This window comes from Ursus americanus, chromosome 22 (genome assembly GCF_024610735.1).
Source record: "Ursus americanus isolate L20-20 chromosome 22, mUrsAme1.1.p, whole genome shotgun sequence".
In the NCBI taxonomy this organism is placed as follows: Eukaryota; Metazoa; Chordata; class Mammalia; order Carnivora; family Ursidae; genus Ursus; species Ursus americanus.
This window is the reverse complement of record NC_142148.1, coordinates 41324258-41345339: the sequence shown is the minus strand read 5'-3', so window position 1 is coordinate 41345339 and position 21082 is coordinate 41324258. Positions and strand designations below refer to the sequence as shown.

The following is a 21082-nucleotide window of genomic DNA, read 5'->3' as shown; positions in this document are numbered from 1 at the left end:
TGGACTACAGGGGCTTCGTTCCCCTCTTCGAGGGGATGCGAAGTTCAGTTCCTTTAAGCTGATCTCCTGTCCTCACTCACCCTGTGATGTGACGAACAGGTCTTTGTCTAAAGAACCGGAACTCCTAAATTCAATCTCTGCTGCGGCATCCCCCTTGGAAGGTTACCTTGCTCCAGAGGGGTTATCTTAGCCTTCCCGGAGCAGGTCCCTTGCCTTGGTGCTCCAGAGCTTCGGACCCATGACTCACCCACGTGACCCTGCCCCCACACCTGCAGGTGCAGAGCCTGCCACCCTCTTCCTGTTCTAGACCACCCTGGAGGCCCTTACCTCACAGCTGTCCCCTCCCTTCCCGGGCCCTTTGCTGCTCAAGATTTCATCCAGGAAACATGTGGGCAGATGTTGGCTAACGACTTGGTGGTGGTTCACCTGCGGGGCACCGGAGTAAATGCACCGTTTGGGGGATTCCCCCTCCCCCCACCGGCCTGCCCCCAGGCCACCTGCGCTTTCTGGTGGAGTGAGCTAGTACGTATTTATAGTGGCAGGGACTGTGGGAGCCCGGGGAATAAATAAAGCTGAGGACTTTGGGTGTGCTTCATCCTCTGAATTAAATCCCTCTCCCACAGCCTGTAAGTCAGGAGGCTCCGACTACAGCCTCAACTACAAGCCCTTGAACTACTAGCCCAAGGAACATGCTGTGTTGGGGCGTTAGAGCTCAGAGGCCCTTTCCACTACAGATGAGGAAACTGAGGCCCAGAGAGAAGCAGGGGCTTGACCCAAGCATTCTGACTCGAGGGGCCTCTGTGTGGGTCCAGGCGGATCTGGCCGCATAGGCTCTCCCACCCCCCCCACCGCCAGGCAAGTGTGGACTCTGCCAACTTCAGCCACTCCTTTGAGTGGGTCCTAGGCAGCCCTTGTGGGTGTGAGAGGCCATCTGCTGACGGGCTGCTCCATGCTCAAGGGCATGGGCAGCGCCTCCAGCCAAGGTCATAGAGAGGAGTGCTCTCTGGAGCCCATCCCTGAGATCTCCACTGTGCTGCAAGTTCTAGGAGGTGTCACCAGGCGCTGCTCCGAGGAGTCCAAAGAAAGCCTCGTGAGATGGTTGTGCTGGGAAAATGGTGCCAAGTCCCGTTTTATTATTTTATTTTATTTTTTAAAAATATTTTATTTATTTATTTGACAGAGAGAGACCCAGCAAGCGAGAGAGGGAACACAAGCAGGGGGAGTGGGAGAGGAAGAAGCAGGCTCCCAGCAGAGCAGGGAGCCCGATGCAGGGCTTGATCCGATCACGCCCTGAGCTGAAGGCAGATGCTTAACGACTGAGCCACCCAGGCGCCCCGCTAAGTCCCATTTTAAAGCAAAACAGAATGAGCCTGTGTGTGTGTGATGTGTGTGATGGTTACGTGTGTGCGTGTGGTGTGTCTGCATGTGTGTACATGGGTGTGATGCGTGCACCTGTATGTGTGTGATATATGAGAGTCTAGTTTGGGACATGTACACGTACCTGCGTGTGCACGTGTGTGTATGTGTGTTTCATGTGTGCATGCGTGAGCAAACACGTGTACCGCACGCACATGTGTTGTGCCTATAAGATCGTGTGTGTGTGTGTGTGTGTGTGTGTGTGTACATTCATGTGTGTCATATATGCACATGTGGTGTGTGTGTCTGTGAGGAGCAGCCCACGGCAGGTCCTCGGCTCCCGGTTCTGTCCCCTCCCAGGGCAGGAGGCTGCAGGATGGAGGCAGGCCAGTCTGCCCTTCACCCCAATTCTCTTCCTGTGAAAGGCTTCATCTGGAGCCTGCTACTGGCTTGGTGTTACCTGAAGATTTTCTGTCCTCCTCATTGATGACGATGTTCCTTGGGGAAAATTTGGAAAACACAGAAGAACACAAAGAAGAAAATGGAAATCGCCTTTAGTCCCCACGCCAGAGTCCAGCTGTGGCTTCATCTGACTTTACCGTCCGGCTACAACTGGGACTTGGCGGGACGGGAAGCCAACGTGAGCACCGCTGTCACTCCAGGGCCCTTGATCCCCGACCCCCCAGTGGTCAAGGCTTTGGAAGCTCCTCAACTGCCTCCTTTTGGTGCTGAATTCTTCATGGTGTGCAAAGTCCCTGAGGTGACTGGTTTGACCTCAGCTGTGAAGACAGACACACTGACCTGGGTTTGAACCAGGGCTGCACTGACCTCAAAGGCGCTTCATCTCGCTGGGTTCCGTTTCTTAACCTCTGCAGTTCTGTTTCCTCATCTCTGAAATGGGATAAAAATAACTACCTTGAATGGCAGTTGTCAGGGTTACAAATCTAGTGGTGTCCCCGGCAGCCGCTTCATCTCCACTGTGGGTCTGGTTCCTGCTGGGTGGCCTTGACCCATCAGCTCTGGTAACCCTACCTTCTCCTGTGTGCCTTCCTGTCCTGGTCCCGGGGATGGCAGCAATGACGTCCTGCTGTTACGAACCTCCGGGTCACCTTGCCACCCGGTTTGGCTCTTCGGCAAGTCAAAGCTGCAAAACAGATTCCCTGTATTAAATCCCCTTGGTCGGAAGACCTCGTGTGGTTTTTGGTTTTGTGTGGAATCCTAACTGATGCAGACATGACATGCAGGGCAGTGTCTGGCACATAGAAGATGCTCAAATGTGGCACTCGGGTCTGTGGCCGTGGCCCCTTATGGCTCGTGACAGCCTCCCCAGCTAACCTCTTCCCCAGAGGAAGATGTGAGGAGCCCTGCCTTCTCTGTACTCTTGATCAAAACCCTCACTAGGCTTGTTTATCCTTTTTTTTTTTAAGATTTATTTTATACAGAGAGCGAGCAAGCAAGAGGGAGAGAGTGCATGAGTGGGGGGAGGGGCAGAGAGAGAGAGGGAGAAAGAATCCTAAAGCAGACTCCCCACTGAGCACAGAGCTCAACCTGCGGGCTCCATCTCACGACCCTGAAATCATGACCTGAGCAGAAATCAAGAGTTGGACGCTCAACTGACTGAGCCACCCAAGCGCCCCATGTTTACCTTCTTAACTAGCATAGCCCAGTGGTATGAGAAGGAGCTTTGGAGTAAGACAGCCCTGGGTTTGAGTCTCAGATTCACCATTACTAGCTGGGTGGCCCTAAGCAAATCACTTCCACTCAGTGGCATTATCTAAAGCCTGGGGCCTTGAATAGCAATTTGTAGAGATAGTGTATGCAAAGGGCTTGAGGAAGAGGAAGCTATCATGTGTGTTAACTAGTATGATTAATAGTATCACCACAGTCCTTGCTTTCAAGAACTTGGGATTTTTTTCACTTGAATTTGAGTCAATCCCAGCATCTTTGGATACAAAGAACTCCAAGGTTGCTGGAAAGCGGGTGGGCAAACTTATAAGAGGTTGAGAATCACTGTAGGAAAAAAAGGATAAAGACCTGGAGACTTCCCTTTTGATATTGGCCTCAAAGCATCTTGAGTGGGTTCAAGAGGCCACCAAAAGCATGTGGGTCTCACCATGGAGGGAGGGTGCCCCTGGTGGGGTCTTGGGCATGCAGAGTCAAGGTCTAGATGGTCACAGCAGGTGGGCCGGCTGGGGACTGAGGACAGGTGTGCAGAAGTTAAGAGCAGCACTCTTGGACAGTACTCTGATTCTCCACAAGACACCTAGAAGGCATTCTGGGAATTCGCCCTGCCCCTTCTCTTCTCCCCTCTTGGCCCCTGTGTTTGCTTCTACCTGGAACGCCTTCTCATCTCCGGTCCATCCGGCAAGCTTCTGCACATCCTTCAAGACCCAGCTAAGCTTGCACCTCGGTTTTCTGCTAACATCCCCAGGCGGAATTAAACACAACATTCTTTGTGCTCTCAGAACTTGCACAGTCTTCTCTTGTGGCACTTGGCACATCCTCTTCTGTGTACTCCTAATAGCTTAGGTGTCCTTTCATTTTAGCACTCAGCACAACTTCTTCCGTGACCCTATTACGGTTTGTGCATCCTTCTGTTAGAGCACCTACCACATTCCTATGGTAATAGCAATAGCAACAACGCCGGCTGGTCACTGTCGAGAGCTTAACTCAGGCAGTACCTCCCTGAACCCTCTCTTTCCCTATGAGGCATCACAGATGAGGAGGCCGATCAGTGTTCAAACCCACTGTCGCCTGGTTCTGGAGTCTGTGCTTGTCAGTGCCAGCATTTTGCCTGGGAACCCCAGGAGGGGAGGGGTGGGGGGAAGAGACCCACTCCCACCCACCTCTGCGTACCCGGTAGCTGTCTGGGTGCTCGTCACCAAGTGAGCACTTAATGAACGCCAGAAGGAAAAAAAAAATTCCATTGTGCTGATGTACCAAGATTTTTTGGAACCATTTCCTTACGCCGCTGTGAATATATCCGGACACATCTCTCTTTCTGGGTCTGGATTATTTTCTTTGGGTCAACTCCTGGGAGCTGAAAGTCGGCGCGAGGATGCGGCGCTTCGATCGCTACCAAGTCACCTCCCCGCGACGCCGGCCGCTCCGGAGCGCGCCCCGTTCCTGGCAGCCCCGCGGGGCTCTCCACACCTTGACGTGGCTGTAACGTCGCGCCCTCCGCGGGCCTCGGACTCCGACCCTGGCTGGCGCGGGGCAGGCGGAGCCGCGCTAGCTTCCAGCTGCGCGCTCGGCTCCCTCCACGCGGTCCCCAGCAGCTGGGGCCCCTGGGGGAGGGGAGCCGCCGCACCCCACCCCGGCTGACCACGCCACGGCCTCCCGCTTCCCGATCTTGGGGGGGGGAGACGGGGGGGCGTGGAGAGATAGGAAGACGGATGGAGGCAGCCCTGGGGGGATGTAGGGCGGGCGGGGGGGCAGGCAGAGGGAGAAGGGTGGCCCCGGGGGGTGGGAAAAGGGGGTTGCCTGGTTAAGCCTAGGTCCCCTTTCCCGTCGCTGCGGGGCTGGGACGCTGCAGTTCCCCTTGGCTTACGGAAGGCAGGCAAATTCTCTCCCTGCACAGGGACTGGAGCTCTTCTCAGGCCTGAGCTGCGCGAGGTGGTGGGGGGGCGACCCGGGGTGGGGGTGGGGGATGGCAGAGGGATGCTGGGAGCCTCACACTCCACCCCATGGACACCCTCCTTTCTTTCCACCGCTTTCCCCTATTTTCCACATCTCTCACTGCACCTACAAAGAGGTGGAACTTGGTCCACTGCTACGCATAGAAGGCCAGAGGCGCCTGCTGGGGCCGGACACGCTCGTGAGACCAGAGACATCCAGTTAAGCACAGAGATACGCAGTTTAACACAGACATCTAGGTAACGGTGTTCTAACCAGTCTATCTGTGTGTTTTGGGGTTACCAAATAGAATCCAGGATGCCCACTTCCATCTGAATTTCAGATAGGCAATGGATACTATTTTTGGTGTAAGGATGCCCTCCCGCATGCAATATTTAATACAAATATGCCCCTAATATTGCATGGGACACACTAGACGGTAAAAAAATTATTCATCGTTCATCTGAAATTCAAGCTGAAGTAGTCAGCCTGGGGTTTTACTTGCTAAACCGGGCAGCCCTCATGTATTTCCCTTCTTCTCCTGAATTTTAAGCTCAGAATTCTGCCCCCTTCCCCCGCCCCCAACAAGCTTCTCCCTCTTTCACCCTCTTGGAGGAGGTTTGGCTTCCCCTAGACCCATGCTCTTTTTATTTCCCTCCTCCCTCGTGTTTTATTTACTTTAGCAAAGTCACACTGGGTCTCAGTTTCAAAGTCTTTGATGTTATTACCAGAGACTGGAGTTGAGGCGGTATAAGCTTTTAGGAAGGTTTCTTCAGGACATTGGAAGGAAATTAAACCTCGGAAAATATGCTTGACATTTTTTTTTCTTTCTAAAAAGAAAGTCTGCCGGTCGGGCTTCGTTATGGTCACGGGAGCACGAACAGTGGAGTTAAGGCCAAAACCCTCATTTCTCAAGCCGCCAGCAGCTGCAACCCCAGCCAACAAGTGATTTATCTCCAGCTGCACTGGTGACCTTCTCAGGGTTTCCAGCCTCAGCTGAACTTGTTCAGGGAGGCCCCAAACTTGTAGGCTCACAGGGATCTGAGAAATCAGCTAGACCAGGGCTTCTCAATCTATACCAGGCACAAGCATCCCTTGGGGAGATCTTACCTGTCCCAGTGCTCAGGCCGTAGCCCAGGTTCCTTAACTCAGGATCTCTGGAGGCGGGGCCCAGGCATCACAGTTTAAACGAAAACTCCCCCTGATTCTAGTTGGAGACCCAGTGAACCAAGATGGTGGCTGAGAGGAGCTGATGGGTAACTACCCCAGCTCCCTTTCCCCCCGTCGGGCTAACTCTGAGGCATGTGACCCTCTCCTGCGGGTCATCTCTATCCCTGCCCAGGTGCCCACGGCAGTAACTGGCTTGATAAAACACCCTCAACTGGTTACCTTCCCTGTCCTGGAAAGTTCCAGGAGGCTTTCGGGTGCAAGCACAGACGTCACATCTGGGTTCTGGCTTCCTTTCCCTTCACTTTGCTCCTCTGCATTCTTCTGTAGCTCGCCTTTATTCTCGGCAGCTTCCTTCATGTTCCAGGCCTGCACGTTGTCTAGGTTGGATCTGCGTTCCAGAATTTCTAGCTTCAAGGTCACTGGATCACCTCTGCACCACCCTCTGTGACTTTCCACAGCAACTCCTTCTGCTACGTGACTGGCGGCCTCCATTACTGGTACCGGTCACTAGGCAAGGGGATGAGGATTTACCCAAACTGGCTGGTACTGGTCAAGTCCCACTCTGGGCCTCGGGCAGGGTGGGACACACACTATCTGTGCAGTTGCGCTGTGGTGGGGGCGGGGGACGTTTGGGATTATCCACAAGCCTAGAGGAAGGGTGATAAGCAAAGGAAGGGGTGGAGTGGGGTGGGGTGGGAGAGCAGAGAGGCTGTAGGAGGGGCCCCAACATCCTAAGTTAATTCTCAGACGAGACAGTATCTTCCTACAGACTTGACCTCTGAGGCTCTCGAACTGTTGTTATCAGCCGCTGGCAAAGGCATTCTTTCTGTCCCGCAAGAGGAGTGCCCATTGGCGTTGGCTGTCTCTAAGGAAGGGGTGGGGGGTGTCGTCCAGAATTAGATCCTGGGACAAGGGCTCATGGTGCCTGTGATTTATTAAGAAACTGGGAAGGGAATGAAGGAAGCAGGTCGGGGTAGGAAGGAGGCCGAGCCAGGACAGTCTCAGGCAAGGCCCTGCAGAGAGTGGCTTCGGTCTGATCCTTTGGGGTGTTCTGGGATGCTCAGGGTTACCTTTTTTTTTTTTAATATTTATTGATTTATTTGTGGGGGGCAGAGGAAGAAGGAGAGAAGCAAACTCCCCACTGAGCGCAGAGCCCCACAAAACTGGGGGCTCGAACCCATGACCCTGAGATCATGCCCTGAGCTGGTATCAAGAGTCAGAGACTTAACTGACTAAGCCACCCAGGTGGCCCTGCTCAGGGTCCTCTTGATCCAGGACAAGAGGGCTGGACTCCCATACTCCTGCTGCCATTACTCCTTCACCTCGGCTGGTGGGCATGGGAGGAGAACGGAACGTTCTAGATACCTCTGGCTCACTGTCTGGCAAGAAGACTCCAACCGCCAGGTGTGCACTCGGGGAAGCAAAAGCACTTCAGAGCTGGGAAGGGTCAGGGGCGTGAACTTGTCGAGAGGGGTGTGAGGGCTGGGTGGAGTGCCGACATCACCCACGCCAGCTGCCGTGGCCTACAGTCCACACGTCAGTGCCCACCCGTAACCAGAGGTCTCCGGCTCCGACCCGCGGGCCCAGCTCCACCCACAGACTCATTCTGCTTAGCCCACACGGTGCTGACTCTCCAGTGCCTTACGTCTTCTGAATTAGTTGCCAACATGTCAACCTCAGGCTACTTTTCACACAGAAATCCAGCTCTCTAGGTCAGATGTGTTCTCAGAGGCCCACATCACCACATGGCCACCACTGGTGGATGTCACAGAGTCTGCCCAGCCTGAGCAGTTTTACCTGGTGGCCTTGATGCTGCAGTCCTCATCGCTCTCTATTGTGTTCCAAACATAGGCGCTGTTATTTTTCTTATCGGAGAGCTAAGAGGAAAGAGAAATATTTTTTGTACCCACCACTCTGAAGTGGAGGAAAATACATGGGGCTGACTAATGTGGACACAGGATGTGTCTGTGTCTGAAGAACGCAGCCCAAGACGCCAGGTGAAGCCTCCGTCATGGTGCCTGCCGGGCCCCCTGAGCATTTGAGTTTACCCCTCGTGCTATGAGCTGTGTGCCCCCACCAGACCTGCTCTTCCACTAAGATCCAGCAGCTCTGCTTCCCCTCCCCCACCCCATTTTGTTAAAAGCAGCTGTTTTTCCCCTTCCAGTTCTCCAAGTACTGATTTCATTTCTTTCCCGACAAAAGTTTGAAGCCAGGAGGGAAATGGTTTGGCAGGAAATCAACGTGCAAGGGGAGGAAATAGGCAGCGTGGAGACAGCAGATGTGGTGTCGTGGTCTGAGGGGGGGTGTCCGAACCCAGACTGGACCCAGGCTCTGAGGACCCCGAGAGGCAGGAAGCCCCTTGGAGGCCTGGTGGGACAGTGGCCCCGGGGGTGTTTGCTCAGAGTTTTCTCTCAACAAGTAGGTCTGGGGTGGATTCCAGAGAGTTCTTCCTCGCATTCTCACTGGTGTAGGTAGACAGAGGTGGAGACCAGTTGGGGAGAAACGGAGGGGAGTCGGCAGAGGCCTCAACTCCTGTCCAGCCAGCTTTATGGGAGAGACTTTTGAGTGCTTATGTTGCATGGAACTGGGGGATGGGAGGGACATCTGACAGATGACGAGATGCTTAGCACATGACCAATGACAAAAGCTGGTTAGCAGGCAAAGCCGGCTCAGGGCCCGTGGGCCCCGGGCAGGGTGGCTCCCTCAGGAGGAGCCCTGTCCCACAGCCGAGCTCTCACACGGGGCCCTGACACCACCCCAGCCACAGCAGCCCCCCGGCTCTTCTCATGGAGATCACCCTCCCCTCCCAACCCAGCGACGCCAGCATCTTTGACTGAGTTCTGGAAAAATTCCTTTCTCCTTAACTATGCCAAGAAAGGGCTGAAAATTTCCAAGAGGAACACTTCACTGAGACCCGGAGGGGAAAACCCAGGGGCAGAGGAACGGTGAGTTTCCAGAGTGCAGACAATCTGACCACACGTCTAGTGGAAGATCACTTGCTGGGCATGGTGGAGGAGGGGTGTCTGTGCCCCGGAATTCCTTGACTCAGCCAGGCCTGGCGGGGAGCCTTGCTTCCAGCCCGGCAGGGACATCCGTCGTCGTCCCGATGAACTGGGATCTTTTGAATGATCCATCTGTCCTCCACGGGTAGGAATCATGAAACTCCTTTCTTTGGCATATATTTAGCAGGGAGGCCGAGGGGAGGCGGGCTGCTGGCGCTGCCTGAGCCTCGGCTCTGTCTTCTTGAAGAGTTCAGTTCAGGATCCAAACTTGCAAATTCCACTCAGGGAAGCAGAAGCCCTGTGGTTCCTGAAGCTTCTCTCCTCGGAGCAGAGTGGAGCTTTGTGATGCCTGTCACTGCTCAGTTGCACCTTCCTGGTCCCTCTCCCTGTGTCACTGTGCGCACCTTCCCGCTGTCCCCCGGGCTGCTCTCCCTCTGGGGATGTGGTTTGTTTCATCTCTCCCAGCTTCCAGGTTGCCGCCCTAGTCCCCGGCCCTGATCCACTCCCACCGGAGCCCCAGCGGGTACCCCTTGTGGGGTTCCCACTTGGTGTTCCTCCATCCTGAGGGTTTGAGATTACACTTTGCAGCGGGTGCTCACACTACCCGTCTTCGGGAAGAAAGAAAATGAGACTCGGAGAGATTAAGCTGCTGGTGGATAGCGGCATTTGAACCCAGCTCTGACTCCAGAGCCTGAACTCTTAGCTACAGAGGAGGCTGTCATCGGAAAGCTGTAAGCTGCGGGCCTCGAAGATGCTCCGGCTGCACGAAGGGAGGTCTGGGTGATCCTGAGTGAGCGGGGTCAAGCTCAAGAGCGTTGTCTTTGGCACCCCCAGTCCTCCACACCACATTGCACATTTTGGGATTCCCCACTGCAGGCCCTACCCCGCCAACCAGGACCCCACTCCCTGGGGTTCTTGTTGGTACTGTCCAAACTTTCCAGAGACCCGTGCCAACCGGGCCCACAGGCCGCTGGGCGATGATGGATGGTGATGAATTTTATTTATCACTCTCTCCAGTTTTTATAGTACGGGCAACCCCGTGGCCAGTCCGGGCTCTGGATTCACTGGTGACATGGACCACTGCCCACATGTGAGGGGAGGGGCATCACTGGGGTCCTCTGCCCCAAGCCCTCCTGCACCACAGTGCTGGGAATTCCCATGACAAGACTCACTGTCTAAAGGCCACCTGGATAATTGCTTTCTTTTTCTAAATCTGAGCTTATTCAAAGAAAAATGACTTTGGCTTGGCATGGGAAAAAGGTCAGGACGTTATGCTATTGGAAATGTTTATGAGCTTGAAAAGAATGGAGAATTCTTTCAGTAGGTAGCATCCTCAGCCCCTTCACGGTGAAGAGTTTCACGCATTTTGTGGCATCAGAAGTAAGTGTTTTAAAAAGGGTGTCTGGAAGCATGAATGTTTTAACTGGTGTTGTCACCTGGAGGAGCAGTGAGAGATCAGCTGGCCACCACCACAGTGGGGGTGGGGGTTGGGATGCGCTTTTGATTGAAATATGAAAACTACAATGCCCATTCTGTGTTGTTGTTGTTTTTAAGATTTTATTTATTTGAGAGAAAGCACGAGCAGGGGGAGCAGCAGAGGGAGAGGGAGAAGCATACTCCCTGCTGAGCAGGAAGCCCGATGTGGGGCTCAATCCCAGGACCCTGAGATCATGACCTGAGCAGAAACCAAGAGCCGGACGCTTACCCGACTGAGCCACCAGGGCTCCCCAAACGTATTTTTAATTTTATATTAACCTTAATTTTCCTGACTTTTCATTAGAAAAATTTTAAACCATAGAAACCCACAAGAATAATAGCTATGAGATTCACTAACAAGTTAACATTTGCCACATTTGCTTTATCTAGAAAGAGAGCTTTCTAGAAACATATATATTGGTCCAAAACAAGTATCAGTATTTTCCTTCCTCCCTTCTTCCTTTTTTTTTTTCCTGAAATATTTGAGAGTAAGTTACAGGCGTCCTGATATTTTACCCAGATATTTCTGCATATGTCCATGAACGTTCTCCTTCATAAGAACAAAACCATGATCACACCCAGTGAATTTAACATAGATACAAACCCAGTCTCTTTCTATGGTCAATCTTCAGGTTTTTCCAGCTATCCTGATTATGTCCTTTCTTGCTTTGATGGTGGACCCAACCAAGGCCCATCACCTTCTGTGGGGTCTCCTCGGTCTCTGATCTGGAGCCTTCCTCCAGCCTGCTTTGTCTTTTGTGACACTGATATTTATTTATTTGTTTGGCAGAATGCCCCCCAGTGTGGTTTGACTGATGGCTCCTTATGAAGAGATTCAGGTTTGGGGCAGGGGGAGAGGGGCGGGATTAGTTTTTATTCTCTTTTTGAATAGCTGATATACTGACGTGAATAAAAGCCAGACGGCATGAAAGCATACTTACTGAAGAGTGTCCCTCTTTCCCCTGTCCCCAGACACCCAGTTCCCTTTCTGGGAGGCAAACCCTGTTCCGAATTTCTGTGTCTCTTTCAGAGATAACACAAGGGAGATGGCTCATGGTGGCTCCCCCACCTTGAACTGGGTGGTTCAATGGGTGTGTGACTGTCCGTCTGTCTGATTGTGTTACTTGGTTGCCTAGAAACCTTGGAAGGTCCCTGCAAGGCTGTCAGGATCTTATATGACCACAGGATCGGTGCTCTGGACCCTGCCCCTCTCAGCCCACCTCACTCCACTCTCGCCTGGAGGGGCCCTGTCACAATGGCCTCCCTTCCACCCCTCCTGTCTGCCACATGCTAGTCCCCTTCTCTAGAACATGCCTGTTCCTCCTCCCCACCCAGCTTCCCGTCATCCTGCATGTCTTGTCCACCAGCCCCTTCCTCCAAAAAGCCATCCCGAAATCCCAGGCAGTATTCCGTCTCCTCGTAAGGCCTTCTCGGGACACCCTGTTCCCTCTCCTTGCTCCAGAAGGGAGGAACCTGTTCCAATCTGGGCACCAGGCTCCGTGCCTCACACATGACAAGCTTTCAGTAAATATTTGCAGAGCGTAGATGCGCCTGTGAATCTTGCATATCATGCTGGAGGCATCGGGGCCAAGCGTGGGGCGGGAGTGGAAGGACTTTCGGGGCTGGTCGCACCCAGGGCCGAGCTAAAGAAGTCAAATATCCCCATGGTGGACAGTGGTCAGCTATGAGGCCAGTAGGTAACTGGCTCCCACTCTACCAGTCCTGAGGCTAGTAGCAAGCAAGTTCCCAGGAGCCAGACTGGGCGTTAGATCCGGAACCAGGGACCCAGTGAGCAGGGAGGGAGACCTGAGGTCCCGGGCCTGCCAGAGGACCTGGGCGTTGGCGGGGCTAGGTGTTCTGGTGGATAACTGAATGGATCTGCGAAGGCCCAGGGACCGTTCAGGGTCCTGCCTCTACCCTGGCAGGAGCCGTCACAAGTCGTGTACGCCGGCCTCTCACAGAAGGCCAGCGAGGCCCAGCAAAGTTAATAAAAGCCTCCCTCCAAAGTCTGGAGCAGAAGGCAGAACGTGTGACCTTTGACCCCTGAGTTCTACAGGTTCTCTTGGGTTGAGGAAAGAGGAAAGGAGGAGCTGAAAAATCTCTGCAAAGAGGTTTCACACTTGGGCCCGAGGCCAGAGGAAACCGTAAAGCTCACAAACAGGACGCCACTCTCCTTCCCCGCTTGTCCTTTGAAGAGAGAAGCAGGATGGCAGCTCAGACCGTTTACTGCCCTGTATGACTCCGGGGGAAATATATTCATAGACGAAAGAGAAATCTCAGCCAAGGTAATGGTGCACTGAGCGGGGGCTGTTTTGTTTGTTTGTTTAGTCTTTTCTGTGACTTTCGAATTTTTTGTGCAGTGAATTTCCAATTATTATGTCCTTTTACAAAAATAAAGAGGAAAACCTTTTCAAAGATTCTGTAACATTCTTTGAGAGTACTGCTTCTAAACCTCGGCTGTTCATTGGACTCACCTAGGGCTCTTTAGAAATAGCTGGGTCCCACCCGGAAGTGATGCAGAGCTTCTAGGTTGGGGCTGTGGCCTACTCCGGTGATTATAACGTACAGCTTGTTGGGAGCACTGACCTCAAAGGAGTACGCACTAGAGAGGTCCAGTGCAAGACACACCGTCACTGAGCACGCACATCCAGGGCGACCACGTCCGGGCGTATGAGATGCGTATCGTACAACTGCAGGGGACACCGTTTACACAGCCTACCGTGCGAATGGGGCCTCCCTTGGACTTGCACGAGGCAGCAGCCTTGTAAATATGGATATATAATTATATATTCATAGGTACGTAATTGAAACACTGATTGCATTTATTGGCTACAACCCTCCAGGGGGAGCAAAGTGACTTTGACTAAGTTGTACGGAGCATTTTAACTAACTTAGTGCGTGCCTTCTGGGAGTGTGAAATCTGAAGGCCAAGGGAGCGATAAGAACCATGAGCCACAGTGACCAAGGCAGTCTGGCCCTATGGTTTGTCCCGCACACGGGACGGAAAGGACATGCCTGAGAGAGCTAGGACTGTGCAGAAGCACGGGGCAGGGAGGAAGTCCCCAGCAGACGGTCAAGGTGTGGTTGGTGCCCTGTTGGGGCAATGGGGGCAGTGGTCCTATGGGGGTCTTCAGCCTTTGCCATGAAGCTTTTTTGTTTCTGCCTATTGGGGGGACCGCATTTCTTTGATGAGATCTACTTCCCTGCCCTTGAACCTGGGCTGGGCTTGAAGTTGTTTAGAGGAATGGAAGTCAGGGCGAGCGATGCGGTATAAGTCCTGAGGCTGCAGAGAAGTGCAGCTTCTGCCTTCGCCTCTTGAGTCACTGCTTCTTGGAGCCTACCCGACCTTCCACGGGAGGCTGCGGTAGCCAAGTGGAGAGGCCCCCGCAGAGAGGGACGGAGCTGCTGGCAGCCAGTCCTGCCGAACCACAGAAGGGAGGCGGTCCGTCCCTTCAGCCAGTCCCAAGTCCCTGCTGACACCACGCCATATAGAAAATCCACCTGGTCAGCTCACGGAATTATGAGAAATACATCTTTGTTGTTTCGAGTCGCCAAGTTTTAGGGGTTTTTGTGACACAGAAATAAGTGGCTGACACAGGCCATTTCTGCTCTGCAGGTGGTAGCAGGCCAGGCCACTGCAAGGGCATGAGGGCTGACTCACTTCTGGGGCCTCGTTGGCATAGAGGGAAGGGCAGATCCCAATAAAGCAAGGTGGTTGTTTTTTAAAATATTTATATTCATCGAAGTAATAGTCCATGGCAATAACATACTGGCAATAACTCCGGTATGTCAGAAAACCTACGGTGAAAGAAATGGGATCTTACCCATCCTATACCCCAGAGTCCCGATCCCCAGAGATGACATCTTTCAGCAGTTCCCGTTGATGGTTTTTCTCCAGACTCCAAACCACCCACTTACACCTCCACTCCTCAGTTACCGTCTTTAGACACCAGCTGCTCACTCCATGATGGCTAAGGTAAGGGTTTACCTCGCTCCTCCCGGCACTTTGACTCTCTGTTACTCTTTCTGGTTCCTCTGCAAACAGCTCCTATTCCAACAGCAGTTGCTGATTCCCAGCTTTGGGAATCTCTCGATTCCCAATTTTGTAAGATGAGGAGATGGGCACCCTTCCATTCTGTATGCTTTGTCCTCCCTCCGATAGCCCGTGGCTCCACTGTGATCCAACACCATGTAGTTTAACCTGGGGCACAATACCTCCCTGGGGGAGCAACCATGAGTTCCTCAAAATTAGGTGCAAATATGTTCCATGTCCTGGGGAAGTTCAGAACTTCCGTCAGATTCTGGAAAGGGTGGAGTGTTGGACCCTACACTGGGTGTGTACCATCTGCTGTCCAGACCCACCTCACCATTGCTGCCCCTTGTGCCCCAGGGGCTGACCCACACACCACGGGCATCACCAGCGCTTGCCCAGTTAGCTCTGGGCAGGGGTCAGCTGGTTGGGAGCCCTCGTGGAGTCAGGGGAGAGGAGGAGCGTGAAGAAAGGCGTTTATTCCCATGGCTCCCTTCCGGCAGGGCCATGTTGAACTATTTGTGTCTCGTTGAAGGACCAGCTTCATTCAGGGTGGCCGTCTTACAATAACCCTTCTCTTCGATTCCAGGTTGTATGAGGAGGTTTTGGAGGAGTGCTTGGGGCAAAGGGAGAAGCTGAACTTCAGTGTTGTTTCGGGGTGGGGGTGGGGGGTGGTCCGAGCTGCCCCTGGCAGAGGCCTGAAGTAGGACAGCCTTTAGAATTATCCTAAATCCTGGCAAGGGGCCAGGCCTGTAATCACATCCCCCGATGACCAGGTGTTCGATGTGGGACGGGGTGTAACCTTGTGGTGCGGGCAATTCCCAGGAAGGACCCATGGGCAGCAGGCCCCAGCCCCCTCTAGGACCATGAGAGCCCCAGCGGCCAAGGCGTGGGGGAGCACAAGTACGGAAGCCCTCGGAGCCCTCGGCACACCTGGCCCTGGTCCCGCCTTCTGGACTGGGCCCTTTGTTTTCAGCATCCCACCTCCCAGCCATCTGGCAGGTAGTGGGGGCACAGTAACTGCTGAATGAGCGAGTTGGGGAGCAAGCCTCTTTGAGAGATTAAAATTTGTAACCTCAGTGCCTTTGTGTCCCACTGTATTTTTCTTAAAACTTTTTGTTTTGAAATACTTTCACAGAAAACTTATAAAAATAGGACCAAAAATCATCCAGGTTTCCCAATTGCTAACATTTTGCACTCTGCTCTCTGACTCTCTGTATGTGTAACATACATCATACACACACATACACATACACTCGTGCTATCATTAACTTCTGAAACGTTCGAAGGCGTTGGAGACCTCCCGCTGCAGAGCTCCTGACGCCTTCAGTGTGAATGTCCCCCACACAAGGCCATCTTCTTCCACTCCCTCCATACACTTGATCAACTTCAAGAGATACAACATTGTCCCAAAGCTATTATCGAATGCTGGATCCATGCACACACGCCCCGGTTGTCCCTCCAATGTCCGTTATAGAGACCCCCATCGGCCCCCCACCCCGGGATGGATCCCCGATCACACACTGCATTCCCTTGTCACATCGCTCTAGCTTCCCGTCTCTGTCCACCATGACATTGGCATTTTTGAGGACCACAGACTGATCGTTCAAGGAATTGTTCTCCGGGTTGGGTCTGCGCGTTTCCCTGATGAGATTTAGGCTGTTCCTTTTCTCAGGACTAGGATCCTGCCTGTCACTCTTCCTCTCCAGACCTAGCAGGCTCAAAGTCCACGGCTTCTGTCAGCCCTAGGGAGGAGCCGCTCTATAGTGTTTCCACCCTTTCTACATCAGGGTCCAAAAGGTAAGTGACCTACCCAGGTCTCACCCGTAGTGAGTGACCGAGCCGAGACAATATCCAGGTAGCCTCAGTGGCAGCTAACTAAGGATTGTATTTTCCATAACCCTGGTAAAATAAGTGACAGGGACAAACCTGTTTTTATTCCTAGCCACCACCCCCCCATTCCTGCTCGGCAGGGCCTCCCTAAATCGGCCCTTTGTTGCGTTAATTGAGGTCATGCGTCGGGAGGTAACCAGAAGATGCTACAGACCAGGAAATCTAAATTGATTTCAAAAGGAAGCACTTGGAGCTGCTCTGAGAAGGGCAATCTCTTGGAGAGGGTGTGTAGGACGGGAGCGGGGAGGAGCAGAGCTTGACGTGGAGGAAGGCTGGGTGAGCACCTGCCTGGGATGTGGGACTTTGGAGCCAGAGAGAGAGAGAGAGAGATAGAGAGAGAAAGAGGGAAAAGGGGTTTTTAGAAAGTTTGTAGTGGGTTTGGAATATGCTCCCCCCCCCCCCCCAGTCCTTCCTCTCCTCTGGTGTTTGCCTCTTTGGAAGACCTTGGGGGGCGGAAATCAAGGCTTTGAGAGAGGGCTGTGTTTTCTTTGAATTCACCTCCGTGTTTAGACTGGCCTCCAGGTAGCCCAGTTATATTCTGGTTGCATACAACTGGAGGTGATTTCATCTGGGTCAGCGGGAAGGGCTGCTTTTGTGCCATCCACACAGGGGTCCCTACAGGGCTTGCGAAGGGCTTCGTCACACCCGGGGTCATCGCGGCGGTTGACCCAGAGAGCACAGAAGGAGCTTCTCTTTCTTTCTGATTATTTCACGAGGCCAAGTTTTGTGTCCCTAGATCAGCTGGACATTCCCAGGCAAAAGCAGTGGGCAGGAAGGAGCACTTGCTCTACAGCATATGGCCCGTGAAGTCCCTCGCCTCTGTGGGCCTCCGCTTCTCCACCTGTGAAATGGGGCTATACACGGTGACTCTCAGCTAGGATGTGAGATGATTAAACAGGATACAGCATCTAAAAGCTCTCGACGGGCTGCAGAGGGTGACATGTGCCTTTAGCGGCTCTGGGCTGTGCACTCCTCCAGGAGGACACTGGGGTTGACTGCCCCAGGCACCTCAGGGTCAGAACACACTCTTGGCATTCCCTGTCCTGGCTTCCCTGTGTCCCGGGGAGACAGGTGACCAAAAGAGACTTGAGGCCTCAGAGAGACTGTGAAGGATGTTGGGCCCCAAGCATTCATACTGGATGCTGCTTACTGGGAGGCCCTGTACTTTAGAGAACCCTGCTTGGGCCCTTCTCTGGCTTTGCCCCTCCTCATAAGGTTGAGGAATCTGGGGGCTGTGTGTCGGGTCTACTCAGAGCTGGTGAGACCTTTCTGGGCCAAACCCCATGGAACTGGGACCCTGGATTTCCTGCCCAAATGGCAGGAGGCCTCCTCCAGAGCTCATGGGGTTCTCTCCCCTGGGTTGTCCCCAAAAGGCGACCTGCCACCAGAGCATGTAAGTGCTGGGGTGGCCAAGGGGCAGCTCTTTGTGGAAGTGTGGGTGGGACTTAGACTCCAGGCAGGGTGACCATGTGCGTGTGCGAGAGGCCTTCCCAGTCCCAGAGGGAGTCGTTGGGGCCAGGCAGGGGGCCAGGTCTCGGCCTGGGTCAGTTCTCCCAACCCTGCCACCTTCAGGCATGGAACTTTGTGGGAGCTCTAGAATTCTGAATTCAAAGCCGGTCTCCCAGGTCTTAGGAAAGGAGAGAGTCAAGGTAGGAGCATAGAGCCTATTTTACTGTACGGCTCATTTGTTTGATTTATAACATTTAAATATTCCGAGACATGGGGTGTGGGCCCTCGTCTGGCCCCGTGACTCAGGCCTGTGAGTGTGAGCGGCAGGTCTGGCCGCAGAGCTGCCGGTGCTGAGCCCGGGCTGGAGCCCAGGGCTGGCTGAAGCCAGGACTGCCATGTGGCCTCCCTCCGAGCTGTCGGCCACAGAAGAGTGGAGGTGGGGGGGAAGGACACGCTCAGAGGAGAAAAGCAAAATGGTGGTGCTTTTAGGAGTGCAGCTCATAGCATCGGGCCATCTTAAACTCATTCCCAGCTTGGACCAAATGCCAGGGGCTGCGGCACTGGGCCAATTGCCAGGACGCTGGATTTAGGGAATTCGATTGTTTGTGGAGCAGGTGGCAGGACCTTTTAGGAGGGAAAGGAAGTGCCTTCAGGGTTCCGTGCTGACCTTTTACCAGAAGTTGCGGCTGAGGCTGGGCCCCACGTGTCTGTCAGCTCCTCCTGGCCTGTCCCACCCAAGGACCACATTCCACACTGCCAGCGGCAGCTTCCCCTCCACACTTTGGGGGGTGTGTGTCTCCCTGCCCAGGGACAGGGGGCCTGGATGGCGGGGGCTGAGGCCCAGGCCAGCGGGGCGGGCATTGTCGGGTGCTGGTCAGGGAAGCGTGTGTCTCTTGGCCAAAGGAAAAAAATCAAAAGATATTTGGTTATGGCTTTAAAGAGAGAAGCAAAGAGAGACAGAAACTCTGGAGGTGGGCAATTCATCTCAAAAGCAGTGTTTCGGGGAGGGGGTGTGACTTCGGAGCTCCCGCGTTTTCCAGGTCTCGGGGGAGCCACGTGGCCGTGAGTCTTGTGCTCCTCGCAGACTGTTGCCTCTCTCTGGCCAGAGACGATGGACGTTTCCCCCCTGAGATGGACTCGAGATCTGTTTTTTTTGTGTGTTTTTTTTTTCCCCTCTCTTAATAGGAAATTCTGAGCACATGAGGTAAACCGTGTCTGGGAGAGAAGGAATTCGCGGAGTGGAATTGCCAGGGCATCTTCTCTTCCAGGGCGGTTTGGGGAGGAGCCTGCTGCCCTCACACGTGTTTGCTGACTCAGCCTCCTCCCCGGAGAGCAGAGAGCGGACGTTCTCAAGAGGTTTCGAGTTCATACTTCCTGATTATCTGGTCCCTGTGACTCAGTCTGACACGGGGCTGAGGCCCCTCCTAATCTGGGGGTGGTGGTGGCGAGGCCTGAATAAGCACGGGGTTTGGGGGGACACCAGTTGCACATCAGTAGAGACCCTGAGGGAGGGCAGAACCTAGACTGGGTGGTAGGGGAGACTGGCTGTTGGCAGCATCAAAGAGCAGCTGGAGAGAATCTCCTTTCTGTTTCTCAGCCTTGGAGAAAAGCCTCTGTTTGACGCAAACCAGCAAAGGCAGGGCCGGGCATCTGGGGAAAAGCCACTGAGGGGCGAGCCCTGTTCCCTGCAGGGAAGCTGGGCTGTCCCTTGCAGAGAGCACTTGGCTTCCATTTGGGTTGGACGGGCCGACAGAGCTTGACCATCACCCCACTGCGATTGTGCAGGAATTCTGTGCAGTTTGCTGCTCTGCTCCTTTTCCTCCGGGGGCTACGGAGCCCACCCAGAGAATTTGGCCCTGGGAATTCCAGCCTGGGCCTCCTGGGGGTCTAGGAAGCTGTAGGGCAGCTGCTCAGAGGCAGGACTCATGCTCCCAGCTGGTTTTCCATGAGCTGCGGGAAAGTTGAGTCGAGTGACTTGGAGGAGGCTGGGGTGAGGGCTTATCATACAGGGGCGACTGCCTCACCGATGTTGGGGAGACCGGCTTGGGTTCGACAAGTGCAGACGTAGGTCAGAGCTTTTCTTATAGTACAGTCACCTTCAAATCACTTGCTCCTCCTCCTTCCCTTTTCAGCTGACATTTCTGGAGGGCGTGTTTGTTACCCAGGGCTGCTGTCACCGACTGCGGCAAACTGGGTGGCTTACGACAAGGAAGCTCATTTTCTCACGGTTACGGAGGCCAGAAGTTCAAAATTGAGGTGTGAGCAAGGCTGTGCCCTTTTTGAAGGCTCCGGGGGAGAATCCTTCAGGGCCTCTTCCAGCTTCTGGTGGCTTTAGGCATTCCTTGGTCTTGGGCTGCTTCTGCCTGTTCTCAGCCTCTGCGTTCCTCTGGCCTCATCACATTTCTGCATCTCTCCTCTGTGTGGCTCTCATGAGGACACTCGTCCCTGGATGTAGGACCCACCTGGAAAATCCAGGGTGATGTCATCCTGATAGCTTTAACTTAACCACAGCTGCAAAGACCTTCTTTCCCAAATAAGGTCAACTTCTCAGGTTCCAGAGATTAGGATGTGGACATCTTTCTGGAGACCACCATTTGGCCCACGACAGAGGGTTTCTATAAACCAGACCCTTTTACCCATTTTTTTAAAAAAGTAAACTCCATGCCCAAGATGGGGCTGAAACTCATGACCCCGAGATCAAGAGTCGCATGCTCCACCGACGGAACCAGCCAGGCTCTCCTTACCCATTTTAAGCAGCTTCAAGCACACTCACATTGTTGTCTCAGAGATGAGACAGAAGGCTCACTCCCAGGCCCCTGGGAGCATTGTTCATGGGGGCAGCTTCTTGCAGGAGATGTCTTCACCACGCAGACCGCCATTCATCATTTGTGTTTCCTTACAGAGCTGTGAGGAACGGAGTCCCAGGAGGGGAGGCAGACAGGACTGAGAACGGGGATGACCCCATAGCAATTGCCCAGGACCGGTGTGACCCAGTGACTCAGATGACCACCCACTGCAAGATCCACCATGCCAATCCACTTTCCCTCCAGACCAACGGTTCTCAAAGTCTGGTCCCTGGACCAGCAGCATC

At 53.7% G+C, this 21082-nt stretch overlaps 1 long non-coding RNA gene across 1 annotated transcript; it reads right to left on the bottom strand.

The window, feature by feature from the left end:
• Positions 1 to 1131: 1131 nt before the first annotated feature.
• Positions 1132 to 6685, bottom strand: LOC148108071 (uncharacterized). The gene is made up of 4 exons (XR_015720967.1): positions 6361 to 6685; positions 2389 to 2500; positions 2185 to 2247; positions 1132 to 1854 (listed from the first exon to the last, which is right to left on the bottom strand). It is a non-coding gene; the product is annotated as an uncharacterized LOC148108071 (long non-coding RNA).
• Between the last annotated feature and the right edge of the window lie 14397 nt (positions 6686 to 21082).